This window comes from Carassius gibelio, chromosome B22 (genome assembly GCF_023724105.1).
Source record: "Carassius gibelio isolate Cgi1373 ecotype wild population from Czech Republic chromosome B22, carGib1.2-hapl.c, whole genome shotgun sequence".
Classification (NCBI taxonomy): Eukaryota; Metazoa; Chordata; class Actinopteri; order Cypriniformes; family Cyprinidae; genus Carassius; species Carassius gibelio.
Window position 1 is genome coordinate 39,978,741 of NC_068417.1, and position 22,644 is coordinate 40,001,384.

The 22,644-nt window shown below is 38.1% G+C and overlaps 14 non-coding genes and 6 pseudogenes across 14 annotated transcripts; all 20 read left to right on the forward strand.

Annotated features, from left to right (window-relative positions):
- The first annotated feature begins 138 nt into the window (after window positions 1–138).
- Window positions 139–256, forward strand: LOC128005841 (5S ribosomal RNA). Its single transcript, XR_008178480.1, has one exon. It is a non-coding gene; the product is annotated as a 5S ribosomal RNA (ribosomal RNA).
- A 649-nt stretch (window positions 257–905) lies between these two features.
- LOC128002612 (5S ribosomal RNA) lies at window positions 906–1,024 on the forward strand. The gene has a single exon (XR_008175358.1). It is a non-coding gene; the product is annotated as a 5S ribosomal RNA (ribosomal RNA).
- A 379-nt stretch (window positions 1,025–1,403) lies between these two features.
- On the forward strand, window positions 1,404–1,522 carry LOC128006843 (uncharacterized; annotated as a pseudogene).
- A 221-nt stretch (window positions 1,523–1,743) lies between these two features.
- LOC128005842 (5S ribosomal RNA) lies at window positions 1,744–1,861 on the forward strand. Its single transcript, XR_008178481.1, has one exon. It is a non-coding gene; the product is annotated as a 5S ribosomal RNA (ribosomal RNA).
- A 499-nt stretch (window positions 1,862–2,360) lies between these two features.
- Window positions 2,361–2,479, forward strand: LOC128000296 (5S ribosomal RNA). The gene has a single exon (XR_008173083.1). It is a non-coding gene; the product is annotated as a 5S ribosomal RNA (ribosomal RNA).
- Window positions 2,480–8,431: 5,952 nt separating this feature from the next.
- LOC128006310 (5S ribosomal RNA) lies at window positions 8,432–8,549 on the forward strand. Its single transcript, XR_008178938.1, has one exon. It is a non-coding gene; the product is annotated as a 5S ribosomal RNA (ribosomal RNA).
- A 356-nt stretch (window positions 8,550–8,905) lies between these two features.
- On the forward strand, window positions 8,906–9,024 carry LOC128000297 (5S ribosomal RNA). Its single transcript, XR_008173084.1, has one exon. It is a non-coding gene; the product is annotated as a 5S ribosomal RNA (ribosomal RNA).
- Window positions 9,025–9,245: 221 nt separating this feature from the next.
- On the forward strand, window positions 9,246–9,364 carry LOC128006681 (uncharacterized; annotated as a pseudogene).
- Window positions 9,365–9,585: 221 nt separating this feature from the next.
- Window positions 9,586–9,703, forward strand: LOC128005563 (5S ribosomal RNA). The gene has a single exon (XR_008178204.1). It is a non-coding gene; the product is annotated as a 5S ribosomal RNA (ribosomal RNA).
- A 496-nt stretch (window positions 9,704–10,199) lies between these two features.
- Window positions 10,200–10,318, forward strand: LOC128007192 (uncharacterized; annotated as a pseudogene).
- Window positions 10,319–11,567: 1,249 nt separating this feature from the next.
- Window positions 11,568–11,686, forward strand: LOC128004256 (5S ribosomal RNA). Its single transcript, XR_008176950.1, has one exon. It is a non-coding gene; the product is annotated as a 5S ribosomal RNA (ribosomal RNA).
- Window positions 11,687–12,370: 684 nt separating this feature from the next.
- Window positions 12,371–12,489, forward strand: LOC128002613 (5S ribosomal RNA). Its single transcript, XR_008175359.1, has one exon. It is a non-coding gene; the product is annotated as a 5S ribosomal RNA (ribosomal RNA).
- A 382-nt stretch (window positions 12,490–12,871) lies between these two features.
- LOC128006630 (uncharacterized) lies at window positions 12,872–12,990 on the forward strand (annotated as a pseudogene).
- Window positions 12,991–13,211: 221 nt separating this feature from the next.
- LOC128005843 (5S ribosomal RNA) lies at window positions 13,212–13,329 on the forward strand. Its single transcript, XR_008178482.1, has one exon. It is a non-coding gene; the product is annotated as a 5S ribosomal RNA (ribosomal RNA).
- A 498-nt stretch (window positions 13,330–13,827) lies between these two features.
- Window positions 13,828–13,946, forward strand: LOC128000298 (5S ribosomal RNA). Its single transcript, XR_008173085.1, has one exon. It is a non-coding gene; the product is annotated as a 5S ribosomal RNA (ribosomal RNA).
- Window positions 13,947–20,556: 6,610 nt separating this feature from the next.
- On the forward strand, window positions 20,557–20,674 carry LOC128006311 (5S ribosomal RNA). The gene has a single exon (XR_008178939.1). It is a non-coding gene; the product is annotated as a 5S ribosomal RNA (ribosomal RNA).
- Window positions 20,675–21,031: 357 nt separating this feature from the next.
- On the forward strand, window positions 21,032–21,150 carry LOC128004242 (5S ribosomal RNA). The gene has a single exon (XR_008176936.1). It is a non-coding gene; the product is annotated as a 5S ribosomal RNA (ribosomal RNA).
- A 221-nt stretch (window positions 21,151–21,371) lies between these two features.
- Window positions 21,372–21,490, forward strand: LOC128006909 (uncharacterized; annotated as a pseudogene).
- Window positions 21,491–21,711: 221 nt separating this feature from the next.
- LOC128005844 (5S ribosomal RNA) lies at window positions 21,712–21,829 on the forward strand. The gene has a single exon (XR_008178483.1). It is a non-coding gene; the product is annotated as a 5S ribosomal RNA (ribosomal RNA).
- A 495-nt stretch (window positions 21,830–22,324) lies between these two features.
- LOC128007194 (uncharacterized) lies at window positions 22,325–22,443 on the forward strand (annotated as a pseudogene).
- Window positions 22,444–22,644: the final 201 nt, after the last annotated feature.

Sequence of the window (22,644 nt, forward strand, 5' to 3'; positions counted from 1 at the left end):
GTCTGGTTAGTACTTTGATGAGAGACTGCCTAGGAATACCAGGTGCTTTAAGCTTTTGGGTTTTCTTTCCTACTTATATAATGTACTGGCGATTAGATTGGATGGTCTTTAAATAGTCCTCTCTTTGCAGCAGTCTTCGCTTACGGCCATACCAACCTGGCTATGCCCGATTTCGTCTGATCTCGGAAGCTAAGCAGGTTTGGCCTCGTTAGTACTTGGATGGGAGACCGCCTGGGAATACCAGGTGCTGTAAGCTTTTTGGACATTTTTCACTTAGTATATAATAATTTTGCCAAAAAAAAGAGTCAATGCCCGATCTCTGAATCTTAGCAGGTTTAGGTCTGGTTAGTACATGGGTGGGAGACTGCCTGGGAATACCGAAAATTTCACGAATTATATAATAATCTTTCATTAAAAAAAAAAAAAAAGAGTCAATGCCCGATCTCTGAATCTTAGCAGGTTTAGGTCTGGTTAGTACTTTGATGAGAGACTGCCTAGGAATACCAGGTGCTTTAAGCTTTTTGAAAAATGTAACGAATTCTATAATAATCTTTCATTAAAAAAAAAAAAAAAAAAAAAAAAAAAAAAAAAAAAGAGTCAATGCCCGATCTCTGAATCTTAGCAGGTTTAGGTCTGGTTAGTACTTGGATGGGAGACCGCCTGGGAATTCCAGGTGCTGTAAGCTTTTTGGACATTTTTCACTTAGTATATAATAATTTTGCCAAATAATAGAGTCAATGCCGATCTCTGAATCTTAGCAGGTTTAGGTCTGGTTAGTAGTTTGATGAGAGACTGCCTAGGAATACCAGGTGCTTTAAGCTTTTGGGTTTTCTTTCCTACTTATATAATGTACTGGCGATTAGATTGGCTGGTCTTTAAATAGCCATCTCTTTGAAGCAGTCTTCGCTTACGGCCATACCAACCTGGCTATGCCCGAACTCGTCTGATCTCGGAAGCTAAGCAGGTTTGGGCCTGGTTAGTACTTGGATGGGAGACTGCATGGGAATACCAGGTGCTGTAAGCTTTTTGGACATTTTTCACTTAGTATATAATAATTTTGCCAAAAAATATAGTCAATGCCCGATCTCTGAATATTAGCAGGTTTGGGCCTGGTTAGTACATGGATGGGAGACTGCCTGGGAATACAAGGCGCTTTAATTTTTGGAATATTTCACAAATTATATAATAATCTTCCATAAAAAAAAAAAAAAAAAAAAAAAAAACGAAAGAGTCAATGCCCGATCTCTGAATCTTAGCAGGTTTAGGTCTGGTTAGTACTTTGATGAGAGACTGCCTAGGAATACCAGGTGCTTTAAGATTTTGGGTTTTCTTTCCTACTCATATAATGTACTGGCGATTAGATTGGCTGCTCTTTAAATAGCCCTCTCTTTGCAGCAGTCTTCGCTTACGGCAATACCAACCTGGCTATGCCCCATCTCGTCTGATCTCGGAAGCTAAGCAGGTTTGGGCTTGGTTGGTACTTGGATGGGAGACCGCCTCGGAATAACAGGTGCTGTAAGCTTTTTGGAAATTTTTCACTTAGTATATAATAATTTTGCCAAAAAATAGAGTCAATGCCCGATCTCTTAATCTTAGCAGGTTTAGGTCTGGTTAGTACTTTGATGAGAGACTGCCTAGGAATACCAGGTGCTTTAAGCTTTTGGGTTTTCTTTCCTACTTATATAATGTACTGGCGATTAGATTGGATGGTCTTTAAATAGTCCTCTCTTTGCAGCAGTCTTCGCTTACGGCCATACCAACCTGGCTATGCCCGATTTCGTCTGATCTCGGAAGCTAAGCAGGTTTGGCCTCGTTAGTACTTGGATGGGAGACCGCCTGGGAATACCAGGTGCTGTAAGCTTTTTGGACATTTTTCACTTAGTATATAATAATTTTGCCAAAAAAAAGAGTCAATGCCCGATCTCTGAATCTTAGCAGGTTTAGGTCTGGTTAGTACATGGGTGGGAGACTGCCTGGGAATACCGAAAATTTCACGAATTATATAATAATCTTTCATTAAAAAAAAAAAAAAGAGTCAATGCCCGATCTCTGAATCTTAGCAGGTTTGGGCCTGGTTAGTACATGGATGGGAGACTGCCTGGGAATACCAGGCGCTTTAATCTTTTGGAAAATTTCACGAATTATATAATAATCTTCCATAAAAAAAACAAAAAAAAAAACGAAAGAGTCAATGCCCGATCTCTGAATCTTAGCAGGTTTAGGTCTGGTTAGTACTTTGATGAGAGACTGCCTAGGAATACCAGGTGCTTTAAGATTTTGGGTTTTCTTTCCTACTTATATAATGTACTGGCGATTAGATTGGCTGCTCTTTAAATAGCCCTCTCTTTGCAGCAGTCTTCGCTTACGGCAATACCAACCTGGCTATGCCCGATCTCATCTGATCTCGGAAGCTAAGCAGGTTTGGGCCTGGTTAGTACTTGGATGGGAGACCGCCTGGGAATACCAGGTGCTGAAAGCTTTTTGGACATTTTTCACTTAGTATATAATAATTTTGCCAAAAAATAGAGTCAGTGCCCGATCTCTGAATCTTAGCAGGTTTAGGTCTGGTTAGTACATGGGTGGGAGACTGCCTGGGAATACCGAAAATTTCTCGATTTATATAATAATCTTTCATTAAAAAAAAAAAAAGAGTCAATGCCCGATCTCTGAATCTTAGCAGGTTTGGGCCTGGTTAGTACATGGATGGGAGACTGCCTGGGAATACCAGGTGCTTTAATCTTTTGGAAAATTTCACAAATTATATAATAATCTTTCATTAAAAACAAAAAAAAACAAAACAAAGAGTCAATGCCCGATCTCTGAATCTTAGCAGGTTTAGGTCTGGTTAGTACTTTGATGAGAGACTGCCTAGGAATACCAGGTGCTTTAAGCTTTTGGGTTTTCTTTCCTACTTATATAATGTACTGGTGATTAGATTGGCTAGTCTTTAAATAGTCTTTGCAGCAGTGTCCGCTTACGGCCATACCAACCTGAGGGCGCTAGAGAGCTACAGGAAGTGTTGGTTGCAGTTTGGAGAGGAAGGCTCTCCTCCATTTTGATTTTTCTGTTAGTGTTTGTTTTGTGAGTTGTTTTTGGACTTTTAGTTTATTTTTTGTGTGGTTTTCAGTTTTCAACCACCTAACAGCAGCATCTTGTTGGCTGGAGGGTGGTTAATTGTTGTTTTTGGTGTTTTTGTACAATGGATGGATTATTGGCAAACGATACTGGAATGGCTGGAGAGAGACGCATGGCAAACGACACCGGACTGGCTGGAGAGAGACGCATGGCAAACGACACCGGACTGGCTGGAGAGACACGCATGGTAAACGACACTGGACTGACTGGAGAGAGACGCATGGCAAACGACACTGGACTGGCTGGAGAGAGACGCATGGCAAACAACACTGGACTGGCTGGAAAGAGACGCATGGTAAACAACACTGGACTGGCTGGAGAGAGACGCATGGCAAACGACACTGGACTGGAGTATCGACAACGAGCAGGACACGGTAAAAATCAAGATGCAAGATATACATGTGGTGAAAGGAAATACTTAAAGGAGGCAACTGTGATTGTGAATGTGGAGAATGTAAGTGAGGTGAGAGCTGTGGATATTATTAAAGCGGTGACGAACAAATGTGGATATGGTAAAATCTTAGCACTGAGGCCAAGACAAGGAAAGGAATATGAACTGACAATGGAAAAAGAAGAAACTTGTGATGAACTGACTGAGGGATTGTTAATTAAAGGAGTGAACTGTGAGCATAGCACCAGCATAGAGGATGGGACAAGATATGTAAAGGCGCGGTTTCCGAAGGAGGTGGCCTCCCTACCGTACGGCACAAAAATAGAAACGGCAGAGGGTCCACAATACTTTAGGGTGATGCACAGCCATCAGGTGAAGACTTGTCGGCTGTGCATGAGCCCAGATCATGTTGTGAAGGACTGCCCGGAGTTTAAGTGCCATAAATGCGAGGAAAGAGGCCACTTCGCGAGAAACTGCAATGCTGTGACGTGCCCGGAGTGCAATTTGGTTTTAAATAAGTGTGAGTGTTGGATGCAGGGTGAGGAGGAGGAGCAGCAGCAGGTGGGCGGGCAGGTGCATGAAAGAGACAACGAGCAGTGAGACGTTGGAGAAAGAGTACGTGGTGAAGGACTGGAATTAAATAAGGATATAGAAGAACAGAAAGAGTATACCGAACCGATCATACAAACACAACAGGATAGGGGAATTTGGACACAGATAGATTTGACGGACAGCTTGCAAAATGCTTTGGATAATGTGGAACTGGTTGATGAAAGGAATAAAGTACTGCGTGATGCACAACAGGAGGGAATTGTATGTTCACCGATGGATGTGACGGACAGTGTGCAAAAGGAGATGGAGACGGTAGAAATTAATGATGCTACAAAAGAGTGTGAACAAGGAAAAGAAAATGAGGAGACGCAGGGGAAATCATCGAAAAGAAGGAGATCTGTAAAGGTAATGCCCAATCTTGATACTGCAAGAAAAAGAATGCTTAAAGAAGATGGGATTGAGTGTGCAAATAAGTATGAGCTGCTAAAGGGTTTGGAGGAGATGGACTGAGTTTATGGGTTTTATGCATGTTTTTATATGTTTTATGCTTTTAAGAATTGTTACTTTTAATGCTAGAGGGCTTTCGAACGTAGGAAAATTTGAAAAAGTGAAAGAAATGTGTAAAGGAGAGGATGTGATTTTATTACAAGAAACTAACTGGAGGGAAGAGTACATTACTGAAATAAGGAAAAGGTGGAGTGGAGAGTTTTTTTTTTTATAACAGTGGTGAGGGGAGGCTGGGAAGAGGAGTTGCGATTTTAATAAAAGAAAACTGTGGGGTATCATGTAAAACAATATATAATGACATAGATGGGAAATGTATTGCGGTTGAAATGGAGTATGAGGAGAAAAAAATTATTTTAGTTAATATTCATGCACCGACTGTAGAGAGTGAAAAGAAGGAATATTTTAATGTATTAAGAGATTTTTTAAAAAAGCATAAAGAAGTTATTATGATGGGTGATTTTAATAGTGTTTTCAGTAAATTAGAAATTGGTGAGGGAATGGTTTTTAAAAATGATAAAGGAAGAAAAGAACTGAAATTATTAATGGAAGAAAATAATATGATTGATGTATGGAGAGAAAGAAATGAAAAAAAGAAAGAATATTCAAGGAGGCAATTAGTAGGGAATTTTATGTGTAAGACAAGGATTGATTTTATTTTATGTACAAGGAACATTGAAGGTTTTATCGGTAACATTAAATATGTAGAATCAAGCTTAAGTGACCATAAACCACTTTTTATACAAGTAGACTGGAGTTCAGTGAAAAGAGGGCCGGGTGTATGGGTTTTAAATGCAGAGGTTTTGAAGAATGAGGACTATGTGTTAAGTATTAAAGAAATTATTGAAAAAGAAAAGGTGAATGGAATGTACAGCGAAGATAAAAGGATATGGTTGGAAAATGTTAAATATTTAGTAAAAAAATTCACGATAAAGTATTGCAAATTAATACAGATGTGTAAGAGGAAGAAGGAGAGAGAAATAAGAGAAAAATTGGAAAATGAATTAAATGAGAATGGTAAAAAGATATACAAAAAATAAAAGAATTGGAGGGATTATTGAAAGACATGGAAGAGGAAAAATATGAAGGTGCAAGACTAAGGAGTAAAGCTAAATATACTGTGGAGGGTGAAAAATGTACAAAGTTTTTCTTTGATCTAGAAAAAATAAGAGGGAAAGCTGGAATGATTAAAGAAACAAGAGGGAAAAATGGTGTAGTGGTGGAAACAAATGAGGAAATATTAAAAGAAGTAAAAGCATATTATGAAAACCTGTTTAGTACTGAGGGGATGAGGGAAGAAGAGAAAGTGGAGTTACTAAATCAAATAAAAACAACAGTAGGAGAAGTAGACAAAAAAGAGTGTGATGAAGAGATAAGGGAAGAAGAGATAAAAAGAGCAATAAGTGAATTGAACAAAAATAAAAGTCCAGGTATAGATGGTTTGGGGAGTGAATTTTATATCGTTTTTAAAGATTTTTTAACAAGTATTTTAAAAGAAGTATATGAAGACATTTTTAAAAAAGAGGAAATGAATCAGAGAATGGGGATGGGACTAATAAAGTTGATATATAAAAGAAAAGGAGATAAAGTAGACCTAAAAAATTATAGACCAATTACAATGCTGAATACAGATCTGAAAATTTTAACAAAAGTTTTAGCCAATAGATTGAAAGAGGTAATGCCAACCATAATAAAAAAACAAGTGTATGGAGTAAAAGGGAAAGATATAGCGGATACAACTTTAAGTATAATAGTTAGAATAAGATAAATGAAAGAAAAAAGGATATGTTATTAGTTTGGATTATATTTTTAATATTTTTTAAACAAATGTGGGGATTTTAACATGGGGGATGGGATTTTATGGATGAAAACTAAGAATTGGATGACAGAGTGCTTACCAGAGTTTTATAGGGAAATGTTTAGTGCCTGAGGAAAATTTTTAGACAAAGTAGAGTATGATCCACATGGGAGAGAAAACATTTTAAATCAACCTCTGTTTTTAAACAAAAACATTTTAAAGCAAGACAAAGAATTGTTTTTAAAGAAATGGATGGATGTGGGGATAACAAGAGTGAGAGATGTTTTATATGAATTTAAAGAAGGATTTTTACCGACACAATATATTGTGGATGCAATGGAAGAGGCAAAAGAAGATTACAGTGAACAAGAAATAAAAAATAAATATGAAATCATTAAAAATGCAATACCTAAAGAGTGGATTAAAAGAATAGAAAGTGTGGAAGGAGAACCAAAAGAGAAATGTATTAATGTGAAATTAGGGGAAAACTGTATGATTTTAAGGAATGTACTGTGAAAATGATTTATTGTGCTTTTAGAGATGAGAGCCGATTGTAAATGGATACTGGGTGCAGAAATTCAAAGATTTAAAAAAAAGAGTGTATATGGAGAAACATGACGGGGAAATGTGTGGAAACAAAATTGGAATGTTTGGAGTATTTTATAAGGCATAAAGTGGTTTTTACTGATGTTATTTTAAATAAAATAGGAATGGAAGAAAATGCTCTGTGTAAAGTGTGCCAGGAACAGGAAGAGGGGATTTTACATATGTTTTTACATTGTAGAGAGCTAGAGGATTTTTTAAGGAAATGTAAATGTTTAATTAAAGATGTGGCGGAGGAGTGGGATGAAAATATAATGGAATGGAACAGAGTTATGTTTGGTTGGGAAAAAAGTGTAAAAACAAAAGTTTCATTAATCTGTGTGTAATGCTAATGAAAAGTGCAATATGGGACAGATGAACTGTGGCTAAAAAGGAAAAAATTGTGTTGGATGTTTGGAGTGTGTTTAAAAGAAAAACAGAATTATATATTGAAAAACTGTATGTGTACTTTAAAGGTGTAAAGAATTTAGACTCTTTTTATGATGTTTTTACCCCAAAAGTTTGTTGTGTTATAAATGATTTAATGTGGAAGTTGCCAGAAAGTGGAAGAGTTTTTTAAATTATCGATGTAAAGGAAAGATGTAGAGATGTGTAAAGACGATGTTCTGTATTTTCTATTGACTGTGTTTAATCTATTGTATTTTATTGATTGAAATTTCTTAATTAAAAAAAAAAAAAAAAAAAAAAGGCTATGCCCGATCTCATCTGATCTCGAAAGCTAAGCAGGTTTGGGCCTGGTTAGTACTTGGATGGGAGACCGCCTGGGAATACCAGGTGCTGTAAGCTTTTTGGACATTTTTCACTAAGTATATAATAATTTTGCCAAGAAATATAGTCAATGCCCGATCTCTGAATATTAGCAGGTTTGGGCCTGGTTAGTACATGGATGGGAGACTGCCTTGGAATACCAGGTGTTTTAATCTTTTTGGAAAATATCACGAATTATATAATAATCTTTCATTAAAAAAAAAAAAAAAAAAAAAAAAAAAAACAGTCAATGCCCGATCTCTTAATCTTAGCAGGTTTAGGTCTGGTTAGTACTTGGATGGGAGACTGCCTGGGAATACCAGGTGCTTTAATCTTTTGGAAAATTTCACGAATTATATAATAATCTTTCATTAAAAAAAAAAAAAAAAGAGTCAATGCCCGATCTCTGAATCTTAGCAGGTTTAGGTCTGGTTAGTACTTGGATGGGAGACCGCCAGGGAATACCAGGTGCTGTAAGCTTTTTGGACATTTTTCACTTGGTATATAATAATTTTGCCAAATAATAGAGTCAATGCCCGATATCTGAATCTTAGCAGGTTTAGGTCTGGTTAGTACTTTGATGAGAGACTGCCTAGGAATACCAGGTGCTTTAAGCTTTTGGTTTTTCTTTCCTACTTATATAATGTACTGGTGATTAGATTGGTCGGTCTTTAAATAGTCCTCTCTTTGCAGCAGTCTTGGCTTACGGTCATACCAACCTGGCTATGCCCGATTTCGTCTGATCTCGGAAGCTAAGCAGGTTTGGCCTCGTTAGTACTTGGATGGGAGACCGCCTGGGAATACCAGGTGCTGTAAGCTTTTTGGACATTATTCACTTAGTATATAATAATTTTGCCAAAAAACTAGAGTCAATGCCCGATCTCTGAATCTTAGCAGGTTTAGGTCTGGTTAGTACATGGGTGGGAGACTGCCTGGGAATACCGAAAATTTCACGAATTATATAATAATCTTTCATTAAAAAACAAAAAAAAAAACGAAAGAGTCAATGCCCGATCTCTGAATCTTAGCAGGTTTAGGTCTGGTTAGTACTTTGATGAGAGACTGCCTAGGAATACCAGGTGCTTTAAGATTTTGGGTTTTCTTTCCTACTTATATAATGTACTGGCGATTAGATTGGCTGCTCTTTAAATAGCCCTCTCTTTGCAGCAGTCTTCGCTTACGGCAATACCAACCTGGCTATGCCCGATCTCATCTGATCTCGGAAGCTAAGCAGGTTTGGGCCTGGTTAGTACTTGGATGGGAGACCGCCTGGGAATACCAGGTGCTGAAAGCTTTTTGGACATTTTTCACTTAGTATATAATAATTTTGCCAAAAAATAGAGTCAATGCCCGATCTCTGAATCTTAGCAGGTTTAGGTCTGGTTAGTACTTTGATGAGAGACTGCCTAGGAATACCAGGTGCTTTAAGCTTTTGGTTTTTCTTTCCTACTTATATAATGTACTGGTGATTAGATTGGTCGTTCTTTAAATAGCCCTTTCTTTGCAGCAGTCTTGGCTTGCGGTCATACCAACCTGGCTATGCCCCATCTCGTCTGATCTCGGAAGCTAAGCAGGTTTGGGCCTGGTTGGTACTTGGATGGGAGACCGCCTCGGAATAACAGGTGCTGTAAGCTTTTTGAAAATTTTTCACTTAGTATATAATAATTTTGCCAAAAAATAGAGTCAATGCCCGATCTCTTAATCTTAGCAGGTTTAGGTCTGGTTAGTACTTTGATGAGAGACTGCCTAGGAATACCAGGTGCTTTAAGCTTTTGGGTTTTCTTTCCTACTTATATAATGTACTGGCGATTAGACTGGATGGTCTTTAAATAGTCCTCTCTTTGCAGCAGTCTTCGCTTACGGCCATACCAACCTGGCAATGCCCGATTTCGTCTGATCTCGGAAGCTAAGCAGGTTTGGCCTCGTTAGTACTTGGATGGGAGACCGCCTGGGAATACCAGGTGCTGTAAGCTTTTTGGATATTATTCACTTAGTATATAATAATTTTGCCAAAAAACTAGAGTGAATGCCCGATCTCTGAATCTTAGCAGGTTTAGGTCTGGTTAGTACATGGGTGGGAGACTGCCTGGGAATACCGAAAATTTCACGAATTATATAATAATCTTTCATTAAAAAAAAAGAAAAAAAGAGTCAATGCCCGATCTCTGAATCTTAGCAGGTTTAGGTCTGGTTAGTACTTTGATGAGAGACTGCCTAGGAATACCAGGTGCTTTAAGATTTTGTAAAATTTCACAAATTATATAATAATCTTTCATTAAAAAAAAAAAAAAAAAGAGTCAATGGCCGACCTCTGAATCTTAGCAGGTTTATTTCTGGTTAGTACTTTGATGAGAGACTGCCTAGGAATACCAGGTGCTTTAAGCTTTTGGGTTTTCTTTCCTACTTATATAATGTACTGGTGATTAGATTGGTCGGTCTTTAAATAGCCCTCTCTTTGCAGCAGTCTTGGCTTACGGTCATACCAACCTGGCTATGCCCCATCTCGTCTGATCTCGGAAGCTAAGCAGGTTTGGGCCTTGTTGGTACTTGGATGGGAGACTGCCTCGGAATAACAGGTGCTGTAAGCTTTTTTGACATTTTTCACTTAGTATATAATAATTTTGCCAAAAAATAGAGTCAATGCCCGATCTCTGAATCTTAGCAGGTTTAGGTCTGGTTAGTACTTGGATTGGAGACCGCCTGGGAATACCAGGTGCTGTAAGCTTTTTGGACATTTTTCACTTAGTATATAATAATTTTGCCAAAAAATATAGTCAATGCCCGACCTCTGAATATTAGCAGGTTCGGGCATGGTTTACTTCATGGATGGGAGACTGCCTGGGAATACCAGGTGCTTTAATATTTTGATAAATTTCACGAATTATATAATAATCTTTCATTAAAAACAAAAAAAAAAACAACAAAAAAAAGAGTCAATGCCCGATCTCTGAATCTTAGCAGGTTTAGGTCTGGTTAGTACTTGGATTGGAGAACGCCTGGTAGTACCAGGTGCTGTAAGCTTTTTGGACATTTTTCACTTAGTATATAATAATTTTGCCAAATAATAGAGTCAATGCCCGATCTCTGAATATTAGCAGGTTTGGGCCTGGTTAGTACATGGATGGGAGACTGCCTGGGAATACCAGGCGCTTTAATCTTTTGGAAAATTTCACGAATTATATAATAATCTTTCATTAAAAAAAAAAAAAAAAAAAAAAAAAAGAAAGAGTCAATACCCGATCTCTGAATCTTAGCAGGTTTAGGTCTGGTTAGTACTTGGATGGGAGACCGCCTGGGAATACCAGGTGCTGTAAGCTTTTTGGACATTTTTCACTTAGTATATAATAATTTTGCCAAATAATAGAGTCAATGCCCGTTCTCTGAATCTTAGCAGGTTTAGGTCTGGTTAGTACTTTGATGAGAGACTGCCTAGGAATACCAGGTGCTTTAAGCTTTTTGAAAAATTTCACGAATTATATAATAATCTTTCATTAAAAAAAAAAAAAAAAAAAAAAAAAAAAAAAAAGAGTCAATGCCTGATCTCTGAATCTTAGCAAGTTTAAGTCTGGTTAGTACTTGGATGGGAGACCGCCTGGGAATTCCAGGTGCTGTAAGCTTTTTGGACATTTTTCACTTAGTATATAATAATTTTGCCAAATAATAGAGTCAATGCCGATCTCTGAATCTTAGCAGGTTTAGGTCTGGTTAGTACTTTGATGAGAGACTGCCTAGGAATACCAGGTGCTTGAAGCTTTTGGGTTTTCTTTCCTACTTATATAATGTACTGGCGATTAGATTGGCTGGTCTTTAAATAGCCCTCTCTTTGCAGCAGTTTTTGCTTACGGCCATACCAACCTGGCTATGCCCGATCTCGTCTGATCTCGGAAGCTAAGCAGGTTTGGGCCTGGTTAGTACTTGGATGGGAGACCGCCTGGGAATATCAGGTGCTTTAATCTTTTTGGAAAATTTCACGAATTATATAATAATCTTTCATTAAAAAAAAAAAAAAAAAAAAGAAAAAAAGAAAGAGTCAAAACCCGATCTCTGAATCTTAGCAGGTTTAGGTCTGGTTCGTACTTGGATGGGAGACCGCCTGGGAATACCAGGTGCTGTAAGCTTTTTGGACATTTTTCACTTAGTATATAATAATTTTGCCAAATAATAGAGTCAATGCCCGTTCTCTGAATCTTAGCAGGTTTAGGTCTGGTTAGTACTTTGATGAGAGACTGCCTAGGAATACCAGGTGCTTTAAGCTTTTTGAAAAATGTAACGAATTTTATAATAATCTTTCATTAAAAAAAAAAAAAAAAAAAAAAAAAAAAAAAAAAAGAGTCAATGCCCGATCTCTGAATCTTAGCAGGTTTAGGTCTGGTTAGTACTTGGATGGGAGACCGCCTGGGAATTCCAGGTGCTGTAAGCTTTTTGGACATTTTTCACTTAGTATATAATAATTTTGCCAAATAATAGAGTCAATGCCGATCTCTGAATCTTAGCAGGTTTAGGTCTGGTTAGTAGTTTGATGAGAGACTGCCTAGGAATACCAGGTGCTTTAAGCTTTTGGGTTTTCTTTCCTACTTATATAATGTACTGGCGATTAGATTGGCTGGTCTTTAAATAGCCATCTCTTTGAAGCAGTCTTCGCTTACGGCCATACCAACCTGGCTATGCCCGAACTCGTCTGATCTCGGAAGCTAAGCAGGTTTGGGCCTGGTTAGTACTTGGATGGGAGACTGCATGGGAATACCAGGTGCTGTAAGCTTTTTGGACATTTTTCACTTAGTATATAATAATTTTGCCAAAAAATATAGTCAATGCCCGATCTCTGAATATTAGCAGGTTTGGGCCTGGTTAGTACATGGATGGGAGACTGCCTGGGAATACAAGGCGCTTTAATTTTTGGAATATTTCACAAATTATATAATAATCTTCCATAAAAAAAAAAAAAAAAAAAAAAAAAAAAACGAAAGAGTCAATGCCCGATCTCTGAATCTTAGCAGGTTTAGGTCTGGTTAGTACTTTGATGAGAGACTGCCTAGGAATACCAGGTGCTTTAAGATTTTGGGTTTTCTTTCCTACTTATATAATGTACTGGCGATTAGATTGGCTGCTCTTTAAATAGCCCTCTCTTTGCAGCAGTCTTAGCTTACGGCCATACCAACCTGGCTATGCCCCATCTCGTCTGATCTCGGAAGCTAAGCAGGTTTGGGCTTGGTTGGTACTTGGATGGGAGACCGCCTCGGAATAACAGGTGCTGTAAGCTTTTTGGAAATTTTTCACTTAGTATATAATAATTTTGCCAAAAAATAGAGTCAATGCCCGATCTCTTAATCTTAGCAGGTTTAGGTCTGGTTAGTATTTTGATGAGAGACTGCCTAGGAATACCAGGTGCTTTAAGCTTTTGGGTTTTCTTTCCTACTTATATAATGTACTGGCGATTAGATTGGATGGTCTTTAAATAGTCCTCTCTTTGCAGCAGTCTTCGCTTACGGCCATACCAACCTGGCTATGCCCGATTTCGTCTGATCTCGGAAGCTAAGCAGGTTTGGCCTCGTTAGTACTTGGATGGGAGACCGCCTGGGAATACCAGGTGCTGTAAGCTTTTTGGACATTTTTCACTTAGTATATAATAATTTTGCCAAAAAAAAGAGTCAATGCCCGATCTCTGAATCTTAGCAGGTTTAGGTCTGGTTAGTACATGGGTGGGAGACTGCCTGGGAATACCGAAAATTTCACGAATTATATAATAATCTTTCATTAAAAAAAAAAAAAGAGTCAATGCCCGATCTCTGAATCTTAGCAGGTTTGGGCCTGGTTAGTACATGGATGGGAGACTGCCTGGGAATACCAGGCACTTTAATCTTTTGGAAAATTTCACGAATTATATAATAATCTTCCATAAAAAAAACAAAAAAAAAACCGAAAGAGTCAATGCCCGATCTCTGAATCTTAGCAGGTTTAGGTCTGGTTAGTACTTTGATGAGAGACTGCCTAGGAATACCAGGTGCTTTAAGATTTTGGGTTTTCTTTCCTACTTATATAATGTACTGGCGATTAGATTGGCTGCTCTTTAAATAGCCCTCTCTTTGCAGCAGTCTTCGCTTACGGCAATACCAACCTGGCTATGCCCGATCTCATCTGATCTCGGAAGCTAAGCAGGTTTGGGCCTGGTTAGTACTTGGATGGGAGACCGCCTGGGAATACCAGGTGCTGAAAGCTTTTTGGACATTTTTCACTTAGTATATAATAATTTTGCCAAAAAATAGAGTCAGTGCCCGATCTCTGAATCTTAGCAGGTTTAGGTCTGGTTAGTACATGGGTGGGAGACTGCCTGGGAATACCGAAAATTTCTCGATTTATATAATAATCTTTCATTAAAAAAAAAAAAAGAGTCAATGCCCGATCTCTGAATCTTAGCAGGTTTGGGCCTGGTTAGTACATGGATGGGAGACTGCCTGGGAATACCAGGTGCTTTAATCTTTTGGAAAATTTCACAAATTATATAATAATCTTTCATTAAAAACAAAAAAAAACAAAAAAAAGAGTCAATGCCCGATCTCTGAATCTTAGCAGGTTTAGGTCTGGTTAGTACTTTGATGAGAGACTGCCTAGGAATACCAGGTGCTTTAAGCTTTTGGGTTTTCTTTCCTACCTATATAATGTACTGGTGATTAGATTGGCTAGTCTTTAAATAGTCTTTGCAGCAGTGTCCGCTTACGGCCATACCAACCTGAGGGCGCTAGAGAGCTACAGGAAGTGTTGGTTGCAGTTTGGAGAGGAAGGCTCTCCTCCATTTTGATTTTTCTGTTAGTGTTTGTTTTGTGAGTTGTTTTTGGACTTTTAGTTTATTTTTTGTGTGGTTTTCAGTTTTCAACCACCTAACAGCAGCATCTTGTTGGCTGGAGGGTGGTTAATTGTTGTTTTTGGTGTTTTTGTACAATGGATGGATTATTGGCAAACGATACTGGAATGGCTGGAGAGAGACGCATGGCAAACGACACCGGACTGGCTGGAGAGAGACGCATGGCAAACGACACCGGACTGGCTGGAGAGACACGCATGGTAAACGACACTGGACTGACTGGAGAGAGACGCATGGCAAACGACACTGGACTGGCTGGAGAGAGACGCATGTCAAACAACACTGGACTGGCTGGAAAGAGACGCATGGTAAACAACACTGGACTGGCTGGAGAGAGACGCATGGCAAACGACACTGGACTGGAGTATCGACAACGAGCAGGACACGGTAAAAATCAAGATGCAAGATATACATGTGGTGAAAGGAAATACTTAAAGGAGGCAACTGTGATTGTGAATGTGGAGAATGTAAGTGAGGTGAGAGCTGTGGATATTATTAAAGCGGTGACGAACAAATGTGGATATGGTAAAATCTTAGCACTGAGGCCAAGACAAGGAAAGGAATATGAACTGACAATGGAAAAAGAAGAAACTTGTGATGAACTGACTGAGGGATTGTTAATTAAAGGAGTGAACTGTGAGCATAGCACCAGCATAGAGGATGGGACAAGATATGTAAAGGCGCGGTTTCCGAAGGAGGTGGCCTCCCTACCGTACAGCACAAAAATAGAAACGGCAGAGGGTCCACAATACTTTAGGGTGATGCACAGCCATCAGGTGAAGACTTGTCGGCTGTGCATGAGCCCAGATCATGTTGTGAAGGACTGCCCGGAGTTTAAGTGCCATAAATGCGAGGAAAGAGGCCACTTCGCGAGAAACTGCAATGCTGTGACGTGCCCGGAGTGCAATTTGGTTTTAAATAAGTGTGAGTGTTGGATGCAGGGTGAGGAGGAGGAGCAGCAGCAGGTGGGCGGGCAGGTGCATGAAAGAGACAACGAGCAGTGAGACGTTGGAGAAAGAGTACGTGGTGAAGGACTGGAATTAAATAAGGATATAGAAGAACAGAAAGAGTATACCGAACCGATCATACAAACACAACAGGATAGGGGAATTTGGACACAGATAGATTTGACGGACAGCTTGCAAAATGCTTTGGATAATGTGGAACTGGTTGATGAAAGGAATAAAGTACTGCGTGATGCACAACAGGAGGGAATTGTATGTTCACCGATGGATGTGACGGACAGTGTGCAAAAGGAGATGGAGGCGGTAGAAATTAATGATGCTACAAAAGAGTGTGAACAAGGAAAAGAAAATGAGGAGACGCAGGGGAAATCATCGAAAAGAAGGAGATCTGTAAAGGTAATGCCCAATCTTGATACTGCAAGAAAAAGAATGCTTAAAGAAGATGGGATTGAGTGTGCAAATAAGTATGAGCTGCTAAAGGGTTTGGAGGAGATGGACTGAGTTTATGGGTTTTATGCATGTTTTTATATGTTTTATGCTTTTAAGAATTGTTACTTTTAATGCTAGAGGGCTTTCGAACGTAGGAAAATTTGAAAAAGTGAAAGAAATGTGTAAAGGAGAGGATGTGATTTTATTACAAGAAACTAACTGGAGGGAAGAGTACATTACTGAAATAAGGAAAAGGTGGAGTGGAGAGTTTTTTTTTTATAACAGTGGTGAGGGGAGGCTGGGAAGAGGAGTTGCGATTTTAATAAAAGAAAACTGTGGGGTATCATGTAAAACAATATATAATGACATAGATGGGAAATGTATTGCGGTTGAAATGGAGTATGAGGAGAAAAAAATTATTTTAGTTAATATTCATGCACCGACTGTAGAGAGTGAAAAGAAGGAATATTTTAATGTATTAAGAGATTTTTTAAAAAAGCATAAAGAAGTTATTATGATGGGTGATTTTAATAGTGTTTTCAGTAAATTAGAAATTGGTGAGGGAATGGTTTTTAAAAATGATAAAGGAAGAAAAGAACTGAAATTATTAATGGAAGAAAATAATATGATTGATGTATGGAGAGAAAGAAATGAAAAAAAGAAAGAATATTCAAGGAGGCAATTAGTAGGGAATTTTATGTGTAAGACAAGGATTGATTTTATTGTATGTACAAGGAACATTGAAGGTTTTATCGGTAACATTAAATATGTAGAATCAAGCTTAAGTGACCATAAACCACTTTTTATACAAGTAGACTGGAGTTCAGTGAAAAGAGGGCCGGGTGTATGGGTTTTAAATGCAGAGGTTTTGAAGAATGAGGACTATGTGTTAAGTATTAAAGAAATTATTGAAAAAGAAAAGGTGAATGGAATGTACAGCGAAGATAAAAGGATATGGTTGGAAAATGTTAAATATTTAGTAAAAAAATTCACGATAAAGTATTGCAAATTAATACAGATGTGTAAGAGGAAGAAGGAGAGAGAAATAAGAGAAAAATTGGAAAATGAATTAAATGAGAATGGTAAAAAGATATACAAAAAATAAAAGAATTGGAGGGATTATTGAAAGACATGGAAGAGGAAAAATATGAAGGTGCAAGACTAAGGAGTAAAGCTAAATATACTGTGGAGGGTGAAAAATGTACAAAGTTTTTCTTTGATCTAGAAAAAATAAGAGGGAAAGCTGGAATGATTAAAGAAACAAGAGGGAAAAATGGTGTAGTGGTGGAAACAAATGAGGAAATATTAAAAGAAGTAAAAGCATATTATGAAAACCTGTTTAGTACTGAGGGGATGAGGGAAGAAGAGAAAGTGGAGTTACTAAATCAAATAAAAACAACAGTAGGAGAAGTAGACAAAAAAGAGTGTGATGAAGAGATAAGGGAAGAAGAGATAAAAAGAGCAATAAGTGAATTGAACAAAAATAAAAGTCCAGGTATAGATGGTTTGGGGAGTGAATTTTATATCGTTTTTAAAGATTTTTTAACAAGTATTTTAAAAGAAGTATATGAAGACATTTTTAAAAAAGAGGAAATGAATCAGAGAATGGGGATGGGACTAATAAAGTTGATATATAAAAGAAAAGGAGATAAAGTAGATGTGGCGAGTGGGGCGGGGCCGAGAGGCGTGGGAACGAGGAGTGAGGCCAGGTGTAGTGATTGGAGATGAGCTACACCTGAGCCCCACCGCTAGTATCGAGTCCCACGTAGGAGATGGAAGGATATAAAACTGGAGCGACGACCGTGAAGGACGAGAGAGGACCAGGCCTGGGACATTATTTTATGTTTTGGCTTTTATTTGTGCGCACCAGTCGTCCGTGAGGGGCTGGTGCGCCGTTTTGTATTTATTTCTGATTATTAAAATTATGTTTTGATTGTGCGCTGGTTCCCGCCTCCTTCTCCCGGGTTTCGGCACCACTGTAATGATTCAAACAAATCTCCATATTCATCGGGAAGAAGGAGGCGGGAACCAGCGCACAATCAAAACATAATTTTAATAATCAGAAATAAATACAAAACGGCGCACCAGCCCCTCACGGACGACTGGTGCGCACAAATAAAAGCCAAAACATAAAATAATGTCCCAGGCCTGGTCCTCTCTCGTCCTTCACGGTCGTCGCTCCAGTTTTATATCCTTCCATCTCCTACGTGGGACTCGATACTAGCGGTGGGGCTCAGGTGTAGCTCATCTCCAATCACTACACCTGGCCTCACTCCTCGTTCCCACGCCTCTCGGCCCCGCCCCACTCGCCACAGTAGACCTAAAAAATTATAGACCAATTACAATGCTGAATACAGATCTGAAAATTTTAACAAAAGTTTTAGCCAATAGATTGAAAGAGGTAATGCCAACCATAATAAAAAAACAAGTGTATGGAGTAAAAGGGAAAGATATAGCGGATACAACTTTAAGTATAATAGTTAGAATAAGATAAATGAAAGAAAAAAGGATATGTTATTAGTTTGGATTATATTTTTAATATTTTTTAAACAAATGTGGGGATTTTAACATGGGGGATGGGATTTTATGGATGAAAACTAAGAATTGGATGACAGAGTGCTTACCAGAGTTTTATAGGGAAATGTTTAGTGCCTGGGGAAAATTTTTAGACAAAGTAGAGTATGATCCACATGGGAGAGAAAACATTTTAAATCAACCTCTGTTTTTAAACAAAAACATTTTAAAGCAAGACAAAGAATTGTTTTTAAAGAAATGGATGGATGTGGGGATAACAAGAGTGAGAGATGTTTTATATGAATTTAAAGAAGGATTTTTACCGACACAATATATTGTGGATGCAATGGAAGAGGCAAAAGAAGATTACAGTGAACAAGAAATAAAAAATAAATATGAAATCATTAAAAATGCAATACCTAAAGAGTGGATTAAAAGAATAGAAAGTGTGGAAGGAGAACCAAAAGAGAAATGTATTAATGTGAAATTAGGGGAAAAACTGTATGATTTTAAGGAATGTACTGTGAAAATGATTTATTGTGCTTTTAGAGATGAGAGCCGATTGTAAATGGATACTGGGTGCAGAAATTCAAAGATTTAAAAAAAAGAGTGTATATGGAGAAACATGACGGGGAAATGTGTGGAAACAAAATTGGAATGTTTGGAGTATTTTATAAGGCATAAAGTGGTTTTTACTGATGTTATTTTAAATAAAATAGGAATGGAAGAAAATGCTCTGTGTAAAGTGTGCCAGGAACAGGAAGAGGGGATTTTACATATGTTTTTACATTGTAGAGAGCTAGAGGATTTTTTAAGGAAATGTAAATGTTTAATTAAAGATGTGGCGGAGGAGTGGGATGAAAATATAATGGAATGGAACAGAGTTATGTTTGGTTGGGAAAAAAGTGTAAAAACAAAAGTTTCATTAATCTGTGTGTAATGCTAATGAAAAGTGCAATATGGGACAGAAGAACTGTGGCTAAAAAGGAAAAAATTGTGTTGGATGTTTGGAGTGTGTTTAAAAGAAAAACAGAATTATATATTGAAAAACTGTATGTGTACTTTAAAGGTGTAAAGAATTTAGACTCTTTTTATGATGTTTTTACCCCAAAAGTTTGTTGTGTTATAAATGATTTAATGTGGAAGTTGCCAGAAAGTGGAAGAGTTTTTTAAATTATCGATGTAAAGGAAAGATGTAGAGATGTGTAAAGACGATGTTCTGTATTTTCTATTGACTGTGTTTAATCTATTGTATTTTATTGATTGAAATTTCTTAATTAAAAAAAAAAAAAAAAAAAAAAAGGCTATGCCCGATCTCATCTGATCTCGAAAGCTAAGCAGGTTTGGGCCTGGTTAGTACTTGGATGGGAGACCGCCTGGGAATACCAGGTGCTGTAAGCTTTTTGGACATTTTTCACTAAGTATATAATAATTTTGCCAAGAAATATAGTCAATGCCCGATCTCTGAATATTAGCAGGTTTGGGCCTGGTTAGTACATGGATGGGAGACTGCCTTGGAATACCAGGTGTTTTAATCTTTTTGGAAAATATCACGAATTATATAATAATCTTTCATTAAAAAACAAAAAAAAAAACAAAAAAAACAGTCAATGCCCGATCTCTTAATCTTAGCAGGTTTAGGTCTGGTTAGTACTTGGATGGGAGACTGCCTGGGAATACCAGGTGCTTTAATCTTTTGGAAAATTTCACGAATTATATAATAATCTTTCATTAAAAAAAAAAAAAAGAGTCAATGCCCGATCTCTGAATCTTAGCAGGTTTAGGTCTGGTTAGTACTTGGATGGGAGACCGCCTGGGAATACCAGGTGCTGTAAGCTTTTTGGACATTTTTCACTTGGTATATAATAATTTTGCCAAATAATAGAGTCAATGCCCGATATCTGAATCTTAGCAGGTTTAGGTCTGGTTAGTACTTTGATGAGAGACTGCCTAGGAATACCAGGTGCTTTAAGCTTTTGGTTTTTCTTTCCTACTTATATAATGTACTGGTGATTAGATTGGTTGGTCTTTAAATAGTCCTCTCTTTGCAGCAGTCTTGGCTTACGGTCATACCAACCTGGCTATGCCCGATTTCGTCTGATCTCGGAAGCTAAGCAGGTTTGGCCTCGTTAGTACTTGGATGGGAGACCGCCTGGGAATACCAGGTGCTGTAAGCTTTTTGGACATTATTCACTTAGTATATAATAATTTTGCCAAAAAACTAGAGTCAATGCCCGATCTCTGAATCTTAGCAGGTTTAGGTCTGGTTAGTACATGGGTGGGAGACTGCCTGGGAATACCGAAAATTTCACGAATTATATAATAATCTTTCATTAAAAAAAAAAAAAAAAAAACGAAAGAGTCAATGCCCGATCTCTGAATCTTAGCAGGTTTAGGTCTGGTTAGTACTTTGATGAGAGACTGCCTAGGAATACCAGGTGCTTTAAGATTTTGGGTTTTCTTTCCTACTTATATAATGTACTGGCGATTAGATTGGCTGCTCTTTAAATAGCCCTCTCTTTGCAGCAGTCTTCGCTTACGGCAATACCAACCTGGCTATGCCCGATCTCATCTGATCTCGGAAGCTAAGCAGGTTTGGGCCTGGTTAGTACTTGGATGGGAGACCGCCTGGGAATACCAGGTGCTGAAAGGTTTTTGGACATTTTTCACTTAGTATATAATAATTTTGCCAAAAAATTGAGTCAATGCCCGATCTCTGAATCTTAGCAGGTTTAGGTCTGGTTAGTACTTTGATGAGAGACTGCCTAGGAATACCAGGTGCTTTAAGCTTTTGGTTTTTCTTTCCTACTTATATAATGTACTGGTGATTAGATTGGTCGTTCTTTAAATAGCCCTTTCTTTGCAGCAGTCTTGGCTTACGGTCATACCAACCTGGCTATGCCCCATCTCGTCTGATCTCGGAAGCTAAGCAGGTTTGGGCCTGGTTGGTACTTGGATGGGAGACCGCCTCGGAATAACAAGTGCTGTAAGCTTTTTGAAAATTTTTCACTTAGTATATAATAATTTTGCCAAAAAATAGAGTCAATGCCCGATCTCTTAATCTTAGCAGGTTTATGTCTGGTTAGTACTTTGATGAGAGACTGCCTAGGAATACCAGGTGCTTTAAGCTTTTGGGTTTTCTTTCCTACTTATATAATGTACTGGCGATTAGACTGGATGGTCTTTAAATAGTCCTCTCTTTGCAGCAGTCTTCGCTTACGGCCATACCAACCTGGCTATGCCCGATTTCGTCTGATCTCGGAAGCTAAGCAGGTTTGGCCTCGTTAGTACTTGGATGGGAGACCGCCTGGGAATACCAGGTGCTGTAAGCTTTTTGGACATTATTCACTTAGTATATAATAATTTTGCCAAAAAACTGGAGTGAATGCCCGATCTCTGAATCTTAGCAGGTTTAGGTCTGGTTAGTACATGGGTGGGAGACTGCCTGGGAATACCGAAAATTTCACGAATTATATAATAATCTTTCATTAAAAAAAAAAAAAAAAAAGAGTCAATGCCCGATCTCTGAATCTTAGCAGGTTTAGGTCTGGTTAGTACTTTGATGAGAGACTGCCTAGGAATACCAGGTGCTTTAAGATTTTTTAAAATTTCACGAATTATATAATAATCTTTCATTAAAAAAAAAAAAAAAGAGTCAATGGCCGATCTCTGAATCTTAGCAGGTTTATTTCTGGTTAGTACTTTGATGAGAGACTGCCTAGGAATACCAGGTGCTTTAAGCTTTTGGGTTTTCTTTCCTACTTATATAATGTACTGGTGATTAGATTGGTCGGTCTTTAAATAGCCCTCTCTTTGCAGCAGTCTTGGCTTACGGTCATACCAACCTGGCTATGCCCCATCTCGTCTGATCTCGGAAGCTAAGCAGGTTTGGGCCTTGTTGGTACTTGGATGGGAGACTGCCTCGGAATAACAGGTGCTGTAAGCTTTTTTGACATTTTTCACTTAGTATATAATAATTTTGCCAAAAAATAGAGTCAATGCCCGATCTCTGAATCTTAGCAGGTTTAGGTCTGGTTAGTACTTGGATTGGAGACCGCCTGGGAATACCAGGTGCTGTAAGCTTTTTGGACATTTTTCACTTAGTATATAATAATTTTGCCAAAAAATATAGTCAATGCCCGACCTC